This window comes from Aythya fuligula, chromosome 2 (genome assembly GCF_009819795.1).
Source record: "Aythya fuligula isolate bAytFul2 chromosome 2, bAytFul2.pri, whole genome shotgun sequence".
Lineage (NCBI taxonomy): Eukaryota > Metazoa > Chordata > Aves > Anseriformes > Anatidae > Aythya > Aythya fuligula.
In genome coordinates this window covers 82,126,969-82,149,944 of record NC_045560.1, presented here as the reverse complement: position 1 = coordinate 82,149,944, position 22,976 = coordinate 82,126,969, and the positions used below count along the sequence as shown (strand labels likewise).

The 22,976-nt window shown below is 38.6% G+C and overlaps 1 long non-coding RNA gene across 3 annotated transcripts; it reads left to right on the top strand.

Annotated features, from left to right (window-relative positions):
- Positions 1-82: 82 nt before the first annotated feature.
- LOC116485873 lies at positions 83-21,960 on the top strand. Of its 3 annotated transcripts, XR_004252902.1 has the most exons (7): positions 83-160; positions 341-1,635; positions 6,549-6,674; positions 7,585-7,820; positions 15,773-15,793; positions 16,506-16,630; positions 21,254-21,960. It is a non-coding gene; the product is annotated as an uncharacterized LOC116485873 (long non-coding RNA). The 3 variants fall into 3 exon arrangements; XR_004252903.1 differs by lacking the exon at positions 15,773-15,793; XR_004252901.1 differs by lacking the exons at positions 15,773-15,793; positions 16,506-16,630; positions 21,254-21,960 and having other exon boundaries at positions 7,585-7,939.
- The last annotated feature ends 1,016 nt before the right edge of the window (positions 21,961-22,976 follow it).

Below are 22,976 nucleotides of genomic sequence, written 5' to 3'. Positions count from 1 at the left end.
GCCGGGGCTGGGGCTTGGGATGGGGCCGGCAGCCGAGGCGGTGGCGGCGGCGGCGGGCGGGCGGGCGGAAGCCGCAGCCGGGGCTGTGGGCGGGGAGCGGGCCCCGCAGCGCCGCCCCTGCCCCACAGCAGCCGGGGGCGGCGCCCGGCGGCCCCGTGAGGTCGGTGCAGGGGAGGGGAGGGGGGTGTGTGTGGGGGGGTTGGTGCGGGAATGGGGGTGCGCGGGGAGCTTCGCGGAGGGGAGATGCGTTCTTGGGGTCGTCTTCAGAGATTTGGGGTCTGGGTGTTGTGGCCTGGTGTGGAGTTTAACTGCTTTTACTGCGTTGTTCTGTCTTCTGTAGGTATGCCTGACAGAAATGTCCGACGATGATTCACAGAGCCATTAGGATTGGAAAAGACCCCAAAATCAGCTGGTGCAACCACCCCCTACCACCAATGTCACCACTAAACCGTGTCCCCAAACACCACGGCCAGCCTCTCCTTGAACACCTCTATGGACAGTGACCCCACCACCTCCCTGGGCAACCCATCCCAATGCCCGACCTCCCTTTCTGAGAAGGATGCCAGCAAACCCACCAGCAAACCCGCATCTCCCAGAGGGAAGTGAAACACCCCGGCTGTATGCTGCTCTCTCTGAGGGTCTTCAAGCCCAGACTGCTGGCCTGGAGGAGATGTTTCTTCACAATCAGCATCAAAAGTAAGATCAGGATGTGCCTAGCTCATGTACATGAAAAAGATGCAGCGTGTCACACTTCAGTCCGTCCTAAAACAGACCCAGATTCAAATGAGTTGTACAGCATAGGAGATGAAGTTAACCAAGAAAAGAAGGAAAGCAAAGAAAATCTTGTAAAATCATCCGTCTATTACCCATGTGTCAGATGCGTCAAAATGCAAACCCTCACTGATGTGACATGAGCCCAGGGAGTCCGAGCAATAATTCTCATGCCGCTCACTCATGAAGTGAAGAACACCTTGTTTGGAGAAGAAACAGGCCATTTCCAGCTTGAGGAGCCCTGGCCTGCAGTGCCTGGTTCTCTTTCCTATATCATGGACTTCAGCAAATCCAGAAAGAGCGAAGGTAAAGAAGAAGCACAGTCTGTTACAACTTTTGGCCAGTGTTGCGTTTCCAGTGTTAGAACTTCGACTGTAGTTGAGGAGGTAAAAAAACAAACCTGAAGCTGAAACGGGGCCTGAAAATTGCCAAAATCAGAAGAAAGCTAGGCATGATAACATGGTAAGCTCTTCCTATGAAAGAAGTTTGCACCTTAAATCTGAATTCTGAGACAACACAGCATTTCTGCAACACATGCAGTGTAGTATTGAAGTCAAGAGATGCTCATAAAATCCAGGAAAGGCATCATGACGTGGATTGCAGTCACTTGACAGTGGGTCTTAACGGAAAATCTATTAAAATCATACAAGTGCTTAATAGTAACCTACTAGTGCTTCATCTGTGAAAGTGTTCTTAATATCACAATGTACCTGGAAAGCACACAAAACACCACCAGAGGAAACCTCATCTCTCGCAGCACGAAAAGTGTTCATCATTATCTTCATTTGAGAATGAGAGATAAGATGTCTTCATGTAGCTTGCTGTTAGTAGTCTACATTCAATGTATCCAATGTGATTTTATCAGTAAGTCAAATACATTTTTAATTCTCATTCAGTTGCCTCAGCTATAAAGTTGTCAGTGCACATGACTTTATTTGGTCATGTGTAAATTTATTAGAGAGTTTCAGTGTGAAGTACAAATGCTTTCATGAGAAACCAAGGCAAAACATTTTAATACTGGTTGTAAAAATGGAAAAAATAATTGCAAAAATTCTAAAAGGCGTTGTAAATGTCCACTTTTTGGTGATACTCCTTCATTTTGCAAAATCCTAGCTCACTTTATAGTGTGGATTCGGAAAGTTTCTAGGACTAGTTGACTGTCACGTTGCAGTAATTTGTAGATTATTAGTTTTTTAATGGGTCTGTAATGTTACTGAGAAATTATCAAAGTTAATGTTTTTTTATTGCTAAGTTGTGTGAAACAACTAATAGGTAAATATTATCTCCCCTTATAAATGAGTAACTTAATTTGGATCTCGTAAATTAGAAAAGGACAGGATGCCAGTACTCCTCTGCTGTTTTTGACATTGATGACAAGAGTTGTCATCACACCAAATGTTATTTAATTGAGCAAGGGATGAAAAACTTTGAATTGTTTCTGTTACTAATTGCAGGTGCTTTCCTCTCAATAAAGCGTTGCGTTTAGTGCTTACCTTCAAGACACTGGGTAAACTTGTGCAAAATCTGCATCCATGGGTGTCCATTTAACTGCTCAGGGTTGCAGGTGATCTGCAGTGACTGCAGATTTTCTTATTTATGTTTAGCAAAGCTGCCTTGGCAGCTGCTGCTCATACAGACCACATTCTTGCTGCCCGGGTTGAACTGCTGGCTCAGTTCTGATTGCTCAGTAAGGCTGCTGCCAAGGAACTGCAAGTCTTTATGAAACGAGGTGGTGGCTCACAGGAGTGCTCGGAGTTTGTGGCAGCGGTCGGATTAAGCAAACCCTCTGCTTGTGGGGAATGTGGAATAACAGGGCTTCCTGTGTTCGTAGCCACGCCAGACTTTGCATCTGCATTGTGGTGTTGGGTTTGGAGGCTTTAGGTTAGATTGTGCTCGGCAGTCTAATTTTGAAGTCTTCTTGTTTATCTTTGGGAAAGGTAGGGTTGTTCTGAAACTTAACTGCTTAAAATGGCAGTGCTTAAAATTTCCACGGAAGATTGTAGCAGAATTTCTGCAGGAAAAGTAACTTTTTTTTTTTAAAAAAAGTCATTTTTAAAGCTAAAAGCAGAATGGGTTTTTTACTTCTTTGCTCACAACAGCACAGTGTCTCCATTTAGTTATATGTAACTAAGCGGGCAGCAAGACTGCAGTCCACTCTCTAAGGGGTTGGGAAGAAGGGTGTAGGAGAGAGCTGGAATTGTGACAGCCCCTCTCACTTCTGTCACAGTGTTTCAAAACAGAAATGGTTATAAGGGTGGAAAGCTTTATGAGTACCTATGTAAACAATACTTTCTTAGGTCAAAGGAGAGCTGTTTTGTATCGACAGTTGTATCTTTTAAAGGATAACTTCCTTCCAGTTTGTTTGAAAAAGAGATCAAAAATCCACCTCCCTTGCAACTGTAGTGAGAGGACATCCTGGGGTGATGTCTTCTGGGTTACTTGTTTCGCAATTTCCATTATGGTCAAGAAGTGATGAATTTTGAGTGTTGTAATCATTCACTGTTAACATATGCAGAAAGTTTTCTTAATTTTAGCCTCCCATCTAAATAAAAGTAATTGTTGATACTTACACAAGTTGTATAGCAATAGTTTGCCGTCTGTACTGGGGATGAAGAGGCAAAAGGCCTGAGACTAATCATGCTGCTGCCCGTCACCATCTTTGGGCTTTGAATTTTAAAAGAGAGTCTAGAACTTGCTATGAAATTCAATGATTTTATATTAAAAGCTTTACAGGAAACAGTTCGTGGTCTCGATTCCACTTACCATGAAACAGAAATCCTCTATGCAAAACCCACAACCTCCAATCAAGTTCTTTCTGGAGACCAAATTTAGAATGTCAGCAGATGCACTTTGAAGAAAATGGGCATGTGAAGCATATTGCATCTCACCACTAAAAATAGTCCTCTGAAACGTGGGTATTTTGCTTGTTTCTTAAGTATCTGTTCCTTCAGGGTTTTTCAGGCGTTCCATAATTCACATCAAAACAACTCTGCAGCAGCGGTGTCTTTTGCTAACTCATGTTTAATTGTGGCATGAAATCTTTGAGAGCTGCTTGTCATCCTTTTGTTGCTGCTGCTGTTCTGTCCGATGCTGGGAGAGAGGAAGGGACTGAGCACCCCTAGTGCTGAGCTGACTTTGCGTTTGCCACCAGAGCCCCCGTGCTCAAATCGGGTCTTCATGATCAACAATTGCTCTTTCTTCTGATGTACTGTGCATCTGAAGCAAATTCAGCCTCATACAGCTCAGAAAAACAACACCACCAACAACAAAAAACACCATAAAACACTTTAAAACTACGCAGGAGTTAAGTTTGAACATTTATGTTAGCACGTGTTTAATGTGGACCAGCTGTTTAGTACACAGAAGTGAAAGAAGAGAGTGCAGGGAGATACGAGGAATTGAGATGCAGGGCACCATGAAATATTTGCCTTTTTGCATTTCTTTCTGCTGATTTGATTTCCTGATTGACTTGTTTTGGTAATTTCCAAAACTAATCATTTTTGGCAATTGATAATTGCTTGGTTAAGCAATCGCTTGATTGCCTGTTAGTTTATAAGAAATAATGAGTTAAGAGCAGCAAATTTATCTTTAGTCTGCTTCATCTTACTCTGTGAGAGCTTTCTTCCAATCTGCAACAGGTAAGATTGGTTTGAAAGCTTTATACAGAAAAGGCTCTGTGTTATCTCATAATTCTGACTGGATCCTTCACTTGTGTGGGGAGATGACCGTGCTGTATAAAATGTCAAAGCTGAGGGGTGCTTCACGTGTGAAACTTTTCTGATTTGAACTCGGTGACAGTTTGACTGGAACATCATCAGAATTTGGATGCTTGTCAATGCAGGCCAGCTTTGTTCAAACCACAAATTAGATCCATGTTTGCAAAGAGTTTGGTCTCTCTCTGATTCCTCTTGTGCACTGAACGATGCCAGAAGCACACAATGAAGCACACAGATGCAGTTTGTGTCATTAGTAGCTCCAGCTCCTCTGAACTCAACCTGCAGCTTCCCAGACCTGTGGTGTTTGGATCAGGGCTGTGTGGAGAAACCTGTCCCTGCTTCTCCGATTTCTGACTGCTGTCTTCAGTTAATGAGGTTACCTGAAGCTGGGTGAATCTGATGAGGAACTATTTAGCAGCCTATCAATCAATATATATATTTGATTTAGTTCCATCAAATATGGGTAACTTCAACATTTCTTAAATCATAAAGTGACTTTCTAAGGACACCCTCCAGTTTTGTCCCTTGCTGAGGGAGCTGAGCGATCTTGCAGAATCTTCACACCCTCAAATCTGACTGTTTAATTTCTATTGTAATAGTGGTAGAGGCTATGCATCTAACAACAGTTCCTCTCCATGCTGGTAAATGTTCCCCAACATTATGTTAAAGAAAGGTAATTCCTCAAAAAATTATTGTTCATAATGTTTTAAAGTGGAAGCAGTGAGAGTGTGGCTTTTATTTGAAAAGCCCTAATGACCCATGGCTTGCGGGAACGCTCTAAGCATTTTTCAGGTGGTGTCTTCCATCAGAAGAGCTGAAAGGCATGCTCCTGATGCAAAAACCTGTCTTGGTTTGGCCTCTTCACAGCCTCTGGGAAGTGCAAGGAGCAGTGAAGGTACTTTACTGTAGGAAGCTAATTGTGCTTTGTGCTTTAAGGAGGGAGGACTAAGAAAACTTGCTGATTTTCTTTGGTCCCAAATGTTTTGAATTCATTCATAGAGAGCATTTAAAAAAGGCCGGATACTGAAGACTGGTGGAGTTGGAAAACCTGTGAGAAGTTGCTAGAGGTCAGGATGAGATGGGTAGGTGAACTTGAGCGCAATTTTGCAAACACAGAAACTGCAACTGGGACTGGGCACAGCACACAGCGTAAAATAAAGTGGCAAGTCTTGGAGAATAAAATTACCTTAGGTTACATGGTAGCCTGAAGCTGAGGGAAAGGATTTTGAGTCTTAAATAAGTGGACCAGCATTAATAGAAGAGGGTAAAAGATTGCAATTATCAGCAATTAATTCAAACATCAGAGGTTTCTGGTGTGTGTAAGGGTTTCAGCAATGCCGGTGGGCCCAAAGACGTTTAGATGTAGAGCTTAGGGATATGGTTTAGTAGAGGACTGGTTAGTGTTAGGTCAGAGGTTGGACTCGGTGATCTTGGAGGTCTCTTCCAACCTAGGTGATTCTGTGATTCTGTGATCCCCATTGTGAAATCTGGAATTTCTGTCTGAACTTCTTAAGTACGTTGTTTCAAAAAGTAAAGCCCGAGCCATACCAAGAAGTTTGTTTGTTTGTTTGGTTTTTTGTTTGTTTGTTTAAAAGCAAAAACTCACAGTAAAAGCTCCAAAGTCAGATACTCATCTTCTGCGTGGGTGTGTAGGTACATTTTAAAAATCTTCAGTTGTCTGCCTGCATACAATCTTTCTTTCTTTTTCGTTATCCTTTCCAGATTCAGTGCAAGAATGAATAGTGCTTTAGTAGTTTGTTTTAGTGAGTGTTGAGTGTATAGGCAGAAAGCAATGAAATTAAGGTTACCAAGGCAACTTTGATTATGGCACTTCCTAATTATTTTATTTCTTGGCTTAGCAAACTTAATGAGCTGGGGGTTTTATTGTGTTTTAATATAGGATTTATTTAGTGTTGAGGGAGATATGTTGGGAATCTGCCTCAACGTATTAAAATAAGTTACCAAAAATCCATTGGCTTTCCCAAGACGTGGTGTAGGCTCTTGGTGACCAGCCTGTGAGACCATGAAGCACATTGTTACATGCACAGATTTGTTCCTTAGGTCCTGTGACGTCTAGACCCTCTAGGGTTGCCGGGTTTGCCTCCATCAGGACATCCTAACATATACGCTGCATTGGTTGATGATGTATTGATCACCAGAGCTGGCACACACGGCATAGAGGGTGAGGTAAGTGTTTGTTCATAACGCTTACTTGCGTATACGATCTCAAAGAAGACGTATGACATGTTAAAGTTTTTGCTGTTGCTTTTTGATCTATAAATGTTCACAATTGAGGAGACCTAGAAAGCACGAGTTTTTTAAATGTGCATTTTTAGATACAGCTTTTGTATGATAAAAACATTTAATTTGATAAACCCAATGGATTCAGATCAAACGAGATTCTTGAAAATCGTGGCTCTCTTCTCTACTTTCTCATTTTTAAAAAAGCAAGGATGTTTATTGTGGCAACAAGCGTGTCAAAGACAGCAGAAACTTTCCGAGTGTTTTTATATTGCCATTATCACTTGTGCTTATTTCACCTCCTTTTTCTCTTTGTGCAGAGCAGCACCATAGCAATTCTGTGATGGAAGTGTGCATACAGAATGACAGTCTGTTCTTTCAGGGTGTGTGTGAATGGCAGTTAAACATTCCTGGAAGTCATCTACTATTTATATGTGCGAACATAAAATAGACCATTTACTTCCTCAACATCAGCAACTTAGATCTAATTCTGCCCTACAGTTAAAAATCAAATGGCTTGTCTAGCTCTTCGGCTCTTCTGGGAAGCTTTTTTTTTTTTTTTCTCCTCTTCTGTGTGTGTTTGTGTGTTTGTTTCACAAACATAACCTAGAATGATCTGCAAGGGTTTTTTTTTTTGTTTGGTTGTTTTTGTTTTCTCTTAGTGGACTGATTTATGAAGGTTACAGTATTTCAAAAGTCCCTTTAAAACTGTCTTTTGAAGATACTTTTGAAAGTATCTTACCTGAAATTAAGTCTTTTCGGTCATTGATGGTAATGTAAAATATCAGTTGATACTGTATTTTTGGGTTTCTTTTTGAATTAGCTTACTTAATTTAGTTCTTTCTTGACAATCTAGAGCAGAGTTGAAAGAACATGTGAAAAACCACAAAACTTCTCCAGCCTTTTTGTGTTCAATTTGTGGTCGAGTATTCAAAACCAGACATCAGATGAATGGACATCGCAAACAAATCCATTAGAAAACGCAAATTAAAGAGAGGAAGAGATGAAGGCTGAAGATAATCCCGTGTGGTCCAACACAAAAGCAACTGGAAAGAAGAGTTCAAGTGAATTTGCATGCAGTACCTGCAGTCGGTATGGCCCGTATTATAGCAAAATTCTCTATTCCGCTTGATATGCTCCAATTAATTCTGTAGATCTTTACTGCAGAATCATAGAATGAATGAATCAAAGAATCACAGAATGGCCTGGGTTGAAAATGACCTTAAAGGTCATGTAGTTTCCACCCCCCTGCTCTGGGCAGTGTTGCCAACCACTAGAGCAGGCTGCCCAGAGACACATCCAACCTGGAACAATTGATAATGTGGCACACTTATTTCCTTACTCACCTATTTTTACAACAAAGATTTCCACAGATAGCCTGAATGAAAATAAGGTACCTTATCCAAATAATTGTGTCTTCTACTTGTCTTGTGATGGTACCAGTCTTTTTGAATAAAGCAGGCAGGAGCTGTTTGAAAGGTGTTTCTAAAGCTTGCATTTTATTCAAGCAGTAAGAAAGAAGAACCACTGAGATGTGCTCATTGAAGTGGCAAGAGATGTGTACTCTTGTGCACGTGTGAGGCTTTTCAGAGTCCTGCACACAAACTGGATGAAAAAAATGGTGACAATGTACAGCTTTCTCTGCAGTCAATGGTATGTTTGTAATAGGCATAGTTACTGAATAATCACTTCTGTCAATTAATGCAGAGTTCAATTTATCTGCAGCTATGAGTTCACACTAAGACTTTGCCTGATCTCAAGTGCATCCTCTCTTCTGAAGAGAACTCAAGAAAGCATTTGATGCTTTTATGTTGTTCAGAAAAGATCCTTTGGTAGCCACCTGTCCATGACTTAACATCACACAATATTCTAGTGATAGTTTTCCTACTACTTAGGTAAAGGACTTAATGAACGTTCTGTTTCTGCAGGTTTCTTCTAAGTATGTGAGTTTGTTTTTGAGGTTGTTTTATTTGTGATGTGTGACCATACATTATATGCCTGTTATATTACTAGAAAACTTTTTCACAATAGGCACCTACTGTTTAACTAGAGAAACCACTTTCTGACTTTTAAAGTTGTGTACAGTAATCTAAATAACTCACATTTTCACGGATTTTTCCCAAATAGTTTCTTTACCCTGCTGTTTGGTAGGACTGAAATAACTGTCTGTAATGAATCTGGATTTCCTGTTTTAAAGTCATTATTGCTCACGTGGAAAGAAATAAATACATGTTTTAATTGCTTACTGAAATTGGTATAATAAAAAAGAAAAAGAATTTGGGCTTGGATAGTCAAAGGCCTGATTACTGCTAATGAACTAGCAGCATTGCTAATAGATACAGAATAGACTGACATGCTGATGATGTACCTTTCACATAGGCATATTTTTTTTAATTAAGCAGTCTCTTAACAAGCCTTGTCATAGTCAAAGCACATTCCAGCCATAACAAATTGTGCAAACAGAGCAGTCAGACAAGCTGCTCTTACATTCACAGCGAGGTATTTTGACATAACTTGTCTCAATTTTGAAGTGTTTGAGAAGTATATTTGTACAAGGTTAAGCATTTGACATTCTTACATCATTACAACTGTTGGTTTTAGCAAGTGGACTATGGCAACTCAGATTTAGTGTAAGGTTACTTACAAAATGTGATGTTATCTGATGTATGTGTAACACCTCTGATTCAGAAGTAAAAGGTGTGTTTGCAGAAGTGGTCTCTGGAACTATCCCCGAACAATCCTTCCAAATGCAGCAAATAAGGAATTTACTTGAGTTTTTCATACCTCATTCTCACGTGAGTTTTGCTGTGCTATCTGTCCAGCAAAGCAAGCTTCGAGTTAACCCTGTTTCTTTCTTACAGCCTCTTTGAAAGGCATGCTAGCAGAACTGCTAAGTATCCGTGATGAAAGATAAGAAGACAGCCACAGGCTTTCCCCTAAAGATTCGCCTGAGAATCTGTGCCAGCTCCCGTACAGCAGAATCTGTTGTGAACTGCAGCCAATTCAGTGCTGTGCTCAGGAGCTTAGGTTAAATCGCTGATGGCAGAATGGCACACAGATAATCCTGCTGTGCTGGCTGTGCCTCTGAATGCGCAGAATGTGCTGCTGTGCACAGCTCCAGAGTGCCAAAGCAAGCAGCCTCACTTTCCCTGCTTCCTAGAGTTGTCTCTCATTATGCCTAAATTAACAGCTCGTTTGGGAAATATATTTTGGTGTTTATTGATGCTTCAAAATTAAAACTTAAAAAAAATAATCCAAAGCCTTTAAAATGAAAAAGATCTGCTGTCCCAAGGTAACGGTATGCAGGGACCAGCTATTTTCCTGTCTTGTTGTTATGTTTGTTTTGTTTTCCACAAGGGGGCAGCAAAAGAGCAACATAACCCTGGCTTTTTCAAGGGCTTTTTCAGTGTTCCTTTTTGACTGTATACCTACCTCAGCGTAGGCTACCTACTCTTGTCAGAGATCCAGTTTAAAATTATAATTTCTACCTAACTCATGTGATACAAGGATAGCTGTAATACATGAATTAGATGTCTTCATTCTTTTCAGTTTTAGACAATAGAGTTTACTTAGTAAAATCGAATTTGAATTTATACAATTTTAGGAAAAAAAGGTAGCTCCATGTGAAGGCTTAAGATTTTTGACTATGACATTGGGTGTATGTATATTTTAAAGGACAAGATAGTAGAACAACAGAACGCCATGACATACTCCATGACATTATAAGTTAGTCACCTAAGTCTTGCTCATGTTTTTCAAATATCTGGTGTTTTCTACATTCAAGTTAAATTAAGGTAATGTTACAATTCAAAATAATGCTCCCTTGGCCATTTTTCTCCCATCAGAAAATAAGGCTGAGAGTACATTAAGTGTAGAGATAATTTTAATTCACATATTAATTTAGTACGAGGATGCCTCTTGCTTTCTTCCAACAGTGTATGCAAGTTAAAGACTTCAATTCAAAGGGAGTAGTAGAGCTACTAAACAGTATAACCAAATTGCCTTCTTTCAGCTATGAAGTACAGTTTTTATAACCTAAAACTTTACGGAGACATGCCATATTATCAGTTTTGGAGTATAGTGTTTTCTGACTACATGGGAAAATGTTGGCATACCTAATGTCTTGACTTTCTTGAAAGTGTGTGGCCATAATTCTATTTACGTTACCGAAGAAGTAGTTAGCAAAAAATGGCAGAGAGAGGGCAGTCTAACCTCTTCAGTTGCTGAGTTTTATCTGCTAGAGTGGCTTCTGTGATGATCAGCTACCTATAATCAGTGTTCAAAGGCTAACTGGGAAGAATGAAACTGATTCTTGACAGTCTTGCCTGACTGTTTTGTTAATTTTGTAAGTGTTATAGTGGGGGGGGGGGCCTTTATCGAGCCTAAAAATCTGATGAAGTATATTCATGATAATCCATTCTGTTCCAAAACCCAGAAAAACCCTTTGCTCTTAATGTGCCTGACTTGCCCAATGTTTCAAATAAGGCTTAGTGAGATCTCAAGGATGACAGGTTGAAAAATCCATACTACAGTTCCAGGTTCGTTTGGACTTTTGGTCCTTAGCCCATGAAGATCTCCTAGTAACACAGTCCTTCTTTTCTCATGAAAGAAAAAATGACACACCGGTATCTGTGGGTAGTTTGCACTACAAACACTGCATGTGATGGGCACTGTCCACAACATCAGAATTCCAAAGTCTGTATTTAAAGCTGTTACTTTTGTTGAGGCATCTCTGCTTAAACTTGCTAAGGAGTGACTGAAATAGCTAGAAAATCCAAATAGCTCTACTCTTCTACAAAGCATTTAATCCACTAACAGGGAAAGGTTGTTCTGCTATGTCACTGTGAAAGACATCCTCTGAATGCATAAAAGTACACTTTTATTTCTGATTTCAATGAATAGAAATGGTAACAAAGAATGTTTTCCCAGTCTGTTAATCAGCACATTATATACATTAAAACTACCGTGCTTGTGTTAGATTCACAAAGATATTACAGAAATCAGCCTCTGCATTTTTGGTCTCTGTTTTGTAGTGCTAAAAAAAGTTCTGTCTATCCTGTAGGAGCTGAGAATCTAGATCTTTCACAATGTGAAAGCCTTTTTGTGATAGCCTTTCCCCATGAGAGAACACAAATGTTTAGGGAAGAGGGGAAAAATTAATGCAAAGAGTTATTCAGAATTGTACTGCTCGCCTTTCAGAGTTGGCTTTCATCTTGAAGCCCACTGTTTAAATCCCAGACTTTTCCATATAGGCCCTTGGTTTTACTGAGATTATTGTTTTAGCTTTCACACCTTCTATGTATCAAACACTTCAACAATTCCCCTAAGTACTTTAGTTCCCTCATGCAAATTAAGGGCTTTTATTCTTTAAGCAATGTAAGCTTTATTTCTCTGGTGTGAAGCTTTATTTCTCTGGTGCAAGAAAGTATTAAGCTACACAAATAATTGGGGATTAAGCCAAGTCCCCTTTTGCATCTTTCTTGTTTTGAATCCTATTACATAAAATAACAGCCGTATGATTCAGTCTTTCTTTTGAATTAGCAGAAATACTTTTACCAGTAGAAGTCTTGAGCATTATATAAACTAATTTCATTGTTTTCTAAAATACGTTGTTTGTAAGATGGCAGAACTTCAATGGCCTTCACAAATGTGTCATGAAAATAACTGTGTTTTCATTATGGAGTGTTTAAAGAATGAGTAACCCTGTTTATTACATCTAACGTGAATGTAGTGCGTGTAGTTAGAATTAGTATTTACTTGGTAGTTAATTATTTACAGCTATGATTTGAAAGGGAATTGTTTCATTTTGCTATGTTGATCAATAATCTGGATAGAGGGGTAAGCACCTTTTAAACCTGCTGTAGTTAACTTCCACAGGACAGGGATTTTAAAGTTGTTCTCTGCTTATATTTCTCCCTTTGAAATTATTGTGTTATAGATGTGCATTACAGACCTGAATTTGTGAACAACCAGTGCTTCCTGTATTTTTGCTGAGCTTTGAGGAACTTTAAATGCTTGAGGCATAGAGTTAAATGGTTTTGAGGTATTATAAGCATGGTGTGGGGAAGAATCTGGCAAATCGAGGAATTTGGAACAGTAGATCTATGATCTGTAAATGTTTTATGATTTTGTTTCCTAGGAATCCTCTCTTTGTTTACAAGCACACGTAATGCTGACACACATTATTTTTCCATTTGGAGAAATTCCACTTGCAGGTCTGAAAGTGCAACAGGTCATGCCATAGAGAAGGTAGGGTCTGTATTTTTCATGCAGAGAAAAAAACTCTTAAGAAGTGTAGGCAGACCATTCAAACAGGAAAATCCAACAATCCAATGTGATCCTGCTGCGCTGTACAGTATTGGCTGCTAGTGAATTCCTTCAACACAGGAAGCTATGTCATTCTGGGAATATAAATAACTAGTTGAAAGATCATAAAATAATAACTGAATTACTTGACTGTAGACAGGTCTGATAGGAATCTTTATGCTCTCATCCCTCCCGTAATGATATCAGTATTTCCTATAAAAGTTATAAACTTAAATACTCGTGATAATAATCATCAAAAACCTGAATTAACACACTAGCTGAGAAATATCATCCCTTCAGACCACTTATACAGGAAAAATAGATGACGATTTTCCAACTCTGACAAGGTTCATTTCCTTTCTGTCAGGAAGTGTTCTCAAAGTTAGCTTTGCAGGGACACATGGGAATACATGCTGGCATCAAAGCCTTTCACTACCTGCACTATGAGTCCTAAACAAGTCTCAAGGCCTCTCTGATACAGCATGTATGAATTTGTACAGGTGGATTACATGTGTGTCTTTTTTATGTTACCACTTGAACTACTTAAGGAAAAAAAAACAACTGTACAGTCAAATGTTGAGTGCTGTTTAAGGCAAAAACTGAGTGCTTCTTTTATGCTATGGAAAGGATCTCTCAAGAAAAGGGGTATTTTTTATTTTTTATCAACTGGTATTTCTTCCTCTTATGTTGAATATGAAACAACCAAACAAAATCAGATCCTGAATTAACAAAACGAGCAAATTTTTAACTAAATTATTTCTGTGGCCTATCCCTTAAGGATATGTTTGTGTTGCTTCCCTGAATATGGGTGTACTTTAGGAAATCGTGGCTTAGGATCTATATTCAGAAGACACTTGTGACAAAGTATAGGTATAACAAAGACAAGAACAGCTTGTATTCCTGGCATGTTAACTGAGCAAGGTGTCCTTGCTAGTTTGGAGGGATGTGGACTTGAATCAGATGGTGATTTCTTATTCTCTATTGGTACACCATGAGCAGAAAAGAATGGGAATGCCTTTGCGAAACTTTTGAAATCAACTTGCACATTTTTGTACACTTCAAGATTCTTTTTAACATTATAGATTGATGTTTGCCTGCCTTGGCTATATTCTCTTTCATTTTCTGGTGTGTTTCCTACTTGAGAGCTCTGTTTCAAAGTTCAGCATTGAGCCTGTTGGAAGGCCCAGCCTCTGCCTGACTGATGCTGTGTTTGCTTTTTTCCTATCTTAGTCAAGTAATTTGTTTACATACACTTTATATTACCACGGTTATATCAAGTCTGTCATCACGCCAAAATGAAGGCATTTGTATTTAGAAATCCTGAGTTTGCACAGAACATACTTTCTATCACTGCTTGGAGCTTTTGCTCCATCTTGCAGGTATTCAAAAAGTGAAGTCTTTCTCCATTTTTGAGCTGAGCATTTTGTGAGATCTGTAAGTAAGTTTAATGGGAAGAATAGCACAGGAATGTGTTGCATTAATGGCCTTCTGAAATCTGCTCTGTAAAGTGAGTGGGTGGGCAGGACAGTGGAGAGGCAATTACCTGCTTGTGAGAATATTGAAATAAATCCGCCTGTGGAGAACTCATCCCATAGCATAACAAATAGGAGACATCCACTTTCGCCCACGTCGAGAAGATGAACTTTTCGGCAGGTTTAAAGACCGAAACGCTCTTGCAGGGGTTTGGCAGGAGTACGGCGTGCCTTGACTTGGGTAACATGGGTGCTGCTCCCTCTTGCAGTGCTGGGAGCACGGCAGGAGGGGAGGGCAGGCAGCTGGCTGGCAGGCAGCGGAGGCGTGAAGGAGGCTGCCAGACGTCGCACGCTGCTGGGACAGATGGCTCCACGTCTATGCGGCAGCGAGTATGCCGCCTCTCGAAAGGCAGGCGTGTGCTCTGCTCAGTATTCTTGGCCTGTGTGGAAGGCAACTGGCTTCAAAAGGTAGAGGGAAAAGACCGTGATATCTACATGTAAAGGTGAGATAACTGGTGACAGCTGGGAAGTTGACTAGACGCTGTGGCCTGGCACTGTTAAAGGTATTCAGGTGTATGAGTAGACACATGACCAAACCCATCCTCAATAAATGAAACTTCTGCCAAAAAAATGAATAAAATCACTGTCTAGAAGAAGGATTGCAAACCCAGAACAGTTCCCTATCGCTTGTTCTGCCACTGACTTGCTATGTAACTTTCTGCAAATGCATGTAACAACTTTTGGGAAGCTGCTTGTTACCTGTGGAAAACGTAGTCTGTTATCTGGCCATCTGACAATTGCTCCTGAAAATGTCCTCAGCCTTTTCCTGTTTGCTTCTCCATTGACAATTGGGAGTAAACATTAAAAAATAAAAATAAATCTCCATGTTATGCTGACCCTGTAATGAGTACACAATGTTATATCCTCTGCGTTAATTCTTAATAGATAACACTAATAAAACAGAAGTGCTGTACACTGGATAAACTGTACAAGTAACTGGAGTTACTTGTCATAATGTTGCTTTAAAATGCTGTCTTGAGAATTATTACTGTACCAGGGTTATTGTTAGGACTTCAGTTCTTAAAATCTGTTCATTTTTCTTTATTTTTACCTTGAAGTTATTTACTTGCTTTGTGCTTGATTTTGAAGATGAAGATAAATTTGCCCATTTGGGGTTGGACTAGATGGTCCTCCCAACATCAACCATTTTGTAATTCTGCAATTCTATTTCATTTTTTTTTTAATCTGTGCTTTCTTTCTGTTTAGGTGCATTTCAGGTTTTCCACTGTAAGTATAGTATTTTGGAATTCCATTACCTCAGAAAAATATGCACATAAATGTTGTGAATTGGAAATTGTTAGTGTGCATGCAGATGAACGAGGAGGGCAGTTCTTTAAGAATATACCTCACAATGCTTTTGTTATTGAAATTCATAGTTTATCTTTGCATCTGTGACCTAAATGGTTGCCCTTGCTATCTTTCGAGAAAATTCTTTGTGTGTTTTCTTCATTAAGTGCAAAATGACTTTCCTTTAATGTCATTTCCTTTTGCCTCTTGAAACCTTCCTGTTCTGCTCCCATTCTGAGGGATGGCTTTGTGTTTTGTGCTTCTTTGGTTTGTTTGTTTTGTGGAGGTTTTCCATGACAGAGTAGGCTGAAAGTCAGCGCGCCGAACTTTGATTCAGAAGAAAAGATCAAAACTAAATTTGGAAATGGGTCTGGCCAGTTTTTCTTGATTACACTTACGGTGGAAGCCAAATTTAAATGCGGTAGGTCTCCTGCTGATAACACTGGCCATAACCTTTAACTGCAGAGACTTTTATGAAAGATCATGATTCATTAGCAGTGAGTTCACGTGAAAGATGAGCTGTGGGTTTGAGGATGTGCTGTAAATGCTAATCCACTGATTTATTATTATTATTATTTTTTTATTTCATTTTCCTCCCTCTTCTCTGAGTTCCCATAGAAGGTACTAGATTCTTCACGTTTGCTTTCTGTAGGCCAGAAGCCTTTCAAATATGAAATCTGCCCTTACAACTCCATTGATGAAAGTGGTGAAGTGGCAGGATTTACAGACACACACTAGTGAGATGCCTTGAGAATGTCTACTCTGTTCATAAAGTTGGTAAGTGTAAATAACCACTCTGTCAGACTAATTCTGAAAAAAATGTACAGTGTTGTGGTTTTTTGTTTGTTTGTTTGTTTGTTTTTGGTTGGTGATGTTTATTTTTATAGGAAAGACTTTAAGGTATGCACTCCTACCCATTAATAAAAGCAAGTCAAGCATTTACATATATTCCTGTAGGGAGCTTGGCTCTATGAGGGCTTTTTTGTTTAAAGGAATTCCTTTCTGTCCTTTCTTTATAGCTCTTTCTGTACATAACTACTAGATAGACCATTCTGGAAGATGTGTGGAACAGTAATGTGACAAATACAAAAGTACCTGATCGAAGAAGGTGACAGTGTCTGTGTGTATTCATTCAGTAGCCATGTGTCTTAATTTACCGTGCTAGGTGTGTACAATTCTGCTTCTTCACACTGATTTTGTCTGCAGCTTTGCTTTTGTCTGCAGCTTTGCTTGTAGTGTTTTGATTCCACGCTCCCACCCTGCCAATTGAGGAAATGATCACATTTCTGACAGTGCTAACACATTTCATTTTGCAGTGTTGGCAGAGTGCATCATGTGCTGAGTGGGAGCATTAGCTAGTCTTAGTGTAGCTGAAGTACACGTTGAAAGTGTGTGCTTAGCAGCCTTAGAGACTGTTTAAATGTTAAATGTTTGTGTGTTTAAACTCTGTACGCTAACGGATGTACTGTTTGCTCTGTTTTTTAACTCCAGAGGTTTAAACTAGGATAAGCTAATGTCCACAAGTCGCATAAGCTGCTTCCTGAAGCACACAGTGGTTGGAGAGGGCTTGATAAGTTTTTGTTTGTTGCTTTTGTGGAGGAAAACTTGGTTTACTGTTTCTTTATCTGTCATAATAATTGTAATTCTGATTATAAAACTAGTGCTACTTTTGGAGAGTCTTCTAATGCCAGAAGTGAAACTGGGAAATGCATCTATCAGAAGTGATAGGATACCTTGAGCTGAAAGAAAATTCCTTCTTTGCTGAGAGTTTTTCAGCAACTGAGTAATGGAATAACAGGAAAAAAGGCCTTTTCCTAACTTTTGTGGCAGCTGGGTAGAAATGCAGACTTGTAAACATTACGCAATATTTGTATTAAAGAATGAAGGGAATTTGAAAAATCAAATGGTCTCTTGCTGTCCCAGTTACTTGTTTGCAGATGTCTTTTTTATTCTTAGGAAAGGAGATGGCAAGTATAACTTTCTAGATGGCAAGTATGTCCTATTATATGTACAGGAGAAAACAGTAGTTGGGATAATTGAGAGGAATGGCAGTGATGAACTCCACAGACTATAGAGTAGAACACTGGTAACCTCTTTATTCATTCATTTTTTTTCTGGTAGGCACGAGAAATCCGGTTTCCTTTCCTATCAGATAAACATTAGTTATTGGATAGAGCTAAGCATAACAGCAGACTGTCATTTTAAGTCTGGTACTGCTAAAAATCTTTTTATTTTATTTTATTTTATTTTATTTTATTTTATTTTATTTTATTTTATTTTATTTTATTTTATTTTATTTTATTTTATTTTATTTTATTTTACTATTTTACTTTATTTTATTTTTAATTTATTAAACCACTCTGTAATATGTCATAGTATTGTCTCTTTTGCAATATACTTTTTCATGTATTTGTAGTAAGTCAGCCCTACTTACAGGAATCAAAGATTTTGTTGCTTGCAAATTAACGTGTCCCCTTCCACCAGCCTGCTTGGATGCACTTTAGTTGTCATAATGTAGATGCTTGCATGCTTAACTTTTGCTGTGGGACTGTTTTTATTAAAGTTGGTAGAATTGTTCTTTAATAAGCTAAAAATTTGTAACATTATGAAAGTCCATAGGATCGGGACATAAATGTTTTAATCGGTGTCTGTAAGAGTAAATGATAACACTGCCTGGAAGTACTATTTTCTTTTATGTAAAATACATATTAATGTAAAATCTTTTAGTTCCTGTCTGCAAAATGGTAAGTGTAAATGCTTGCATAGTGTTCTAGACCTAATTAGTTTGGATGTTTGAAATTGACACTTGGGAAACAGTTTGCTTCGATTGGGTAAATATAGTTAAGGCTTTGTTTTGTTCTAAGTTATCTCTGTCAGGTCTGTGATAGCCTTAAGATTTTAAGGGCAGTACACTGTAACACCCTTTATTTTGGGAATTGTAGGAGGAATACAGTAATATGTAGGAATACAAAAGAAGTAGAAAACAAACACTGAACACCTAAAGCCAACAACTCTTTACCAGTCCCCAAGCATATGATGTACACCCACATAGAACCCACTGATTGATTCAGTGGGCTGTATTCAAAAGTGAGGTGTAAAAGGTAGAAACAAATCATGAGCAAGCAAATCTGAATGTAAGCAAAGCTAAGGATGGCATAACCACATTAATGAAATCTGAAAAAGTTAAGAGACGACATTTTTCTGTAGTATTTGGGTTTAGTTTGAGAATAAAAATGCATTGTTTACCGATACTCAATTAGAAAAGAATTTCATTATTCACGCTCTCATGAGCTAATACTATTTGTGCTCTGTGTTTAGCAGAGATGTTTCTTTTCAGTAATCATATAGATGCCAGTACAGTGAAATCTCAAGTGGCAACTCTTCATCAAAATTCAGGATTACACTGAAATTTATTTTTAAAATGTATTGATATGAATCTGTGAATGTTTGTGTAATGAACTCTAGACTGGAAATGTTCACAGAATCATATGTGTATGAATCTAGGCTGTTTACAACAGGTTGAGTGCTTTTACTTTAAGGCTTTTGTCATATTAAAAGCTCAAAGTGATCTGGAAGAAGAAAAGTCAGTTAGCATGAGATATCTGCATTACTCAGCGACTGAAGTCAGATGACTGCTTCTGATGGCACAGAATCCGACAGGTTCACATTTTCGGTAGTTTTGCTGTCAAAGGCTGCAACAGGATTTCCTGAAAATTATGTGTTCCTGATGATAATGCAGATAGGGATTTAAAGAGTTCTGTGATGATTTAATAAGAATGTCTGGGAAAATATTTAATCTTTTCCATAAACCGTAACTTGAAAGACAAAGTTTTTTTTTTTGTCTGTGCTGTAAAACATTTTCTCATGTGCCAGATTAACCAATTACACTTCTGTTATGTGTGAGAGGAAGAGGAGAGTTAAGTCTACAGTCTTTTGCTTGTTCCATCCACATAAATAACACCACTACTTAAGTACTACAACCCCGTATATAGAAAACTGGTAAATATTTGCAGCACAAACCATGATTTTTTTTTAAGCTAGTAGGGTGCATTTACCAAGTCTAAGAATTAATTTTAGTCTACTTTGTTGCTTGTTTAATCTGACATCTCTGTAGTTCCCCTTCTATAATCAATGGAAAATGATGGGTATTCACACAAGACATCCTAATTTCATAATAGACACTTAAATGTGTGGGCTGATTCACCCCAGTAGCGTTACTTACTACCTGCCTGTAGTTAATTGTACAGAGGAAACCTGGGAGATAATATGCCTGTTAGATAACATTATGTGGGATGAATCCTACTGTAGGTTTTGATTCCTAGCTCATAGCACTGTCTGTGGCTGTTGCCAAAGTAAACAGATCCTTAGCATATGCTGGGGGCAAGGGACTTAAATTCAAAGACTCTTACATTACAAATTTATAAGCTTTGAATTCTGACTGGTTGGTGTTTGGTAGCAAATGCTGAGAGTAACCCACGTGTCTCAGTCCGGATTCTCTTACGGTCTGTACACAGTTACATCCTAGGCTGGCCTCGTGCAGAGGAAGTGCGAAAACCAAGCTTTAGATCCTAGATTTGGCATTAGGCCAGTCTAAAGGAACAAAGGGTTTGATTAAGACCAGGAGATAATCCCACTGGTTTAGACACATAGTAAGTATGTAGGAGACCTCACAATTTAATATAGAATGAACCCTTGACACAATTTGTGTTATGGTTAAATTATTTATTTAAAGATTTGCCCCCTTTTTGTAACACAAAATTGATAGAACAGGATGGCAAGTGCAAGGTCAAAACTGTATTCAGACTGATTAGCTGTGTTCATTATGTTGAGCTGGAATTACATGCAGATAGATGCACATGCATGTGAAAATGCATGCAGCTATGCTCTGTGTAGCTGCAAACGGGAGTAATTGTATCCTCACTATAGAAATGCATACATGTTCTATTAAGACAAAAGAATAAATTGGCAGACTTGTGCTTCTAGGAGTTTTTAATTTTAATGTCTGTACAGAGGTTTTGATTTCAAAGAATATAGGTATCCACAGGTACACAACTGAAACTAAAATAGAAATCTTGCTGAAAATATGGTGCACGCTACACTAACTTTTTGCAGTGGTAGGCAAAAGATCTGGTGAAAGAGATCATCTTTCTCATTTAAAATGACATATTTTAGGTCATTTTTATAGGAAAAGAGCATGCTGGAGCTGAAATCTTTGGCCTAGAATTCAGGAGAGCTGTGTTCTAGTCTAGCTCTGTCACTGGAGAGAGCCATGCAATCTTTTTAGGGATGACTCACCCCTAACCTACTATTCAGCTATTTTGGAACTGGAGACTGACGGCCTGTGTTTGTGCAATGCTCACAGTTGGCACTAGTGACTGATGTATTTTTAAATTTTTACAGGATTCAGAAGACAAGGTTGGACCTTCTCATGTACACCGACATTGCACTGGTGAGACATTTGGCTGTAGTTTTTGCTGGTATTCTTCCCCTGACAAACAACTTCTCTGAAAACACATTAAGAAATATCATCTGGGTGCAGGAACCTCATTAATCAGTTCCCAGCCCACCTCAACTCACTTCTTATGGAATGTTAGGTTCTTCGTGCTTAAGCTTCCACCAGAGCATCCCAGCAAATAAAGAAGCTGTTGGCATTGTCAGATTTTTGTGCTGAAAGCCAGGGATGATCTGGAAGAAGAGAAGAAACAGTCCTCTTGTGGCAATTGGAAGCATGGGTGAACATATTGAAATAAGATGCTTAAGATGGTCATCCCCAAAACATGTGTGTGTGTTACAGTACAGGTTGTAACTCTAATTTGCTGAAAGGAGCATGGAGATTTGTGTTCTGTAAGGAGTGAATATGTTGTTTTTTCATTCTGGTTACATCTTCCTGATATATTCTGCTTGATTACAAATGAAGAGTTTGACATTTGAAGGCAGAATGTGTTGAAATGTGCCTGAAGTAACAGTGAACCCTACAGGTTGTTTCTGTGCTACATCTCTCATTTTTAATATTGGTCTCTTTATATAAAACATTAAAGGATTCAAGAAAATCTGTTGACACAGTAATACTCATAAGTCAGTAAATTGTTTCCTGGATTTTGTTTTTAAACAAAATATATCTATTATGTACTAGTCCAAGTTAAAGTAAAAATATAAACTATTGAAATATGACATCAAATAAACCTGACTTGAAAATTCAGTGGCTAAATACATCTGTGCCTAATTCAACCACATGGAAATTGCTCACTTTAAAGAATATCAAGTTAGAAGGAAAATATTTTCCAACTTTAGGCTGTCAGAGGACTGGTTTTACTCTAAGACTCCACATTCTTTGACTATGGTGGTTTTGTAGAGTTTCTTATTAGCTATGAATGCTATTCAGGAAAAGTAACTCTTACTAAAAATAAAAATAAAAAAATCACAACATCACAATTCCTACTAGACAGAAGCAAACACTGACTGAAGTGTGCCTACACTGTTCTCTTAAACTTAAAGAGTACACTAGTTCGACAGGATAGAAATTTCTCTTCAGGTAAGTTTTAGTTTCCTTGATTTACACCAAGATGCTAGTAAAAGGAGTTATGTGAAGAACAGCTATTGGCAAGTGGTAGGAGACATGTAAAAAGATATATTTTATTTTCCAAAGAAAAATGTTGATATTGTTAAAAACTGATGCACATCTTCCTGTCATGAAGTCAGAACAGAAAAGCTTGGAAACACATACCTGACACAGACACTTGGTTCCTCTTCATCTAGAGTTGTAATAGTTGGACATTGCAACTAAACACATACATAATTACTAATGAGAAGTTTTTTCTTCTCTTTAGTACAATTTACATTGTACAAACCACTCAAAGTGCTGTAATATTCTGATAGTTCTTTAACTTGAATTTACTTGAATGGTTAAGTACTCATTTACAAAAATAGCTGTTCTTTATTCAGAAGTATTTCAGAAGCTTTTCCCTAACTTTGCACCAGGGAACTATTTCGATCCTTGCTGATGTTAGACCCAGAGGACATTGACTTAGCATGTTCATTATTTAATAGCATTTAGAAGTAGATGTGTGGATGTAGATGTGTGGAATTTAATTAACCAAACTGGAATTCAGCCAAAGTTCAGATC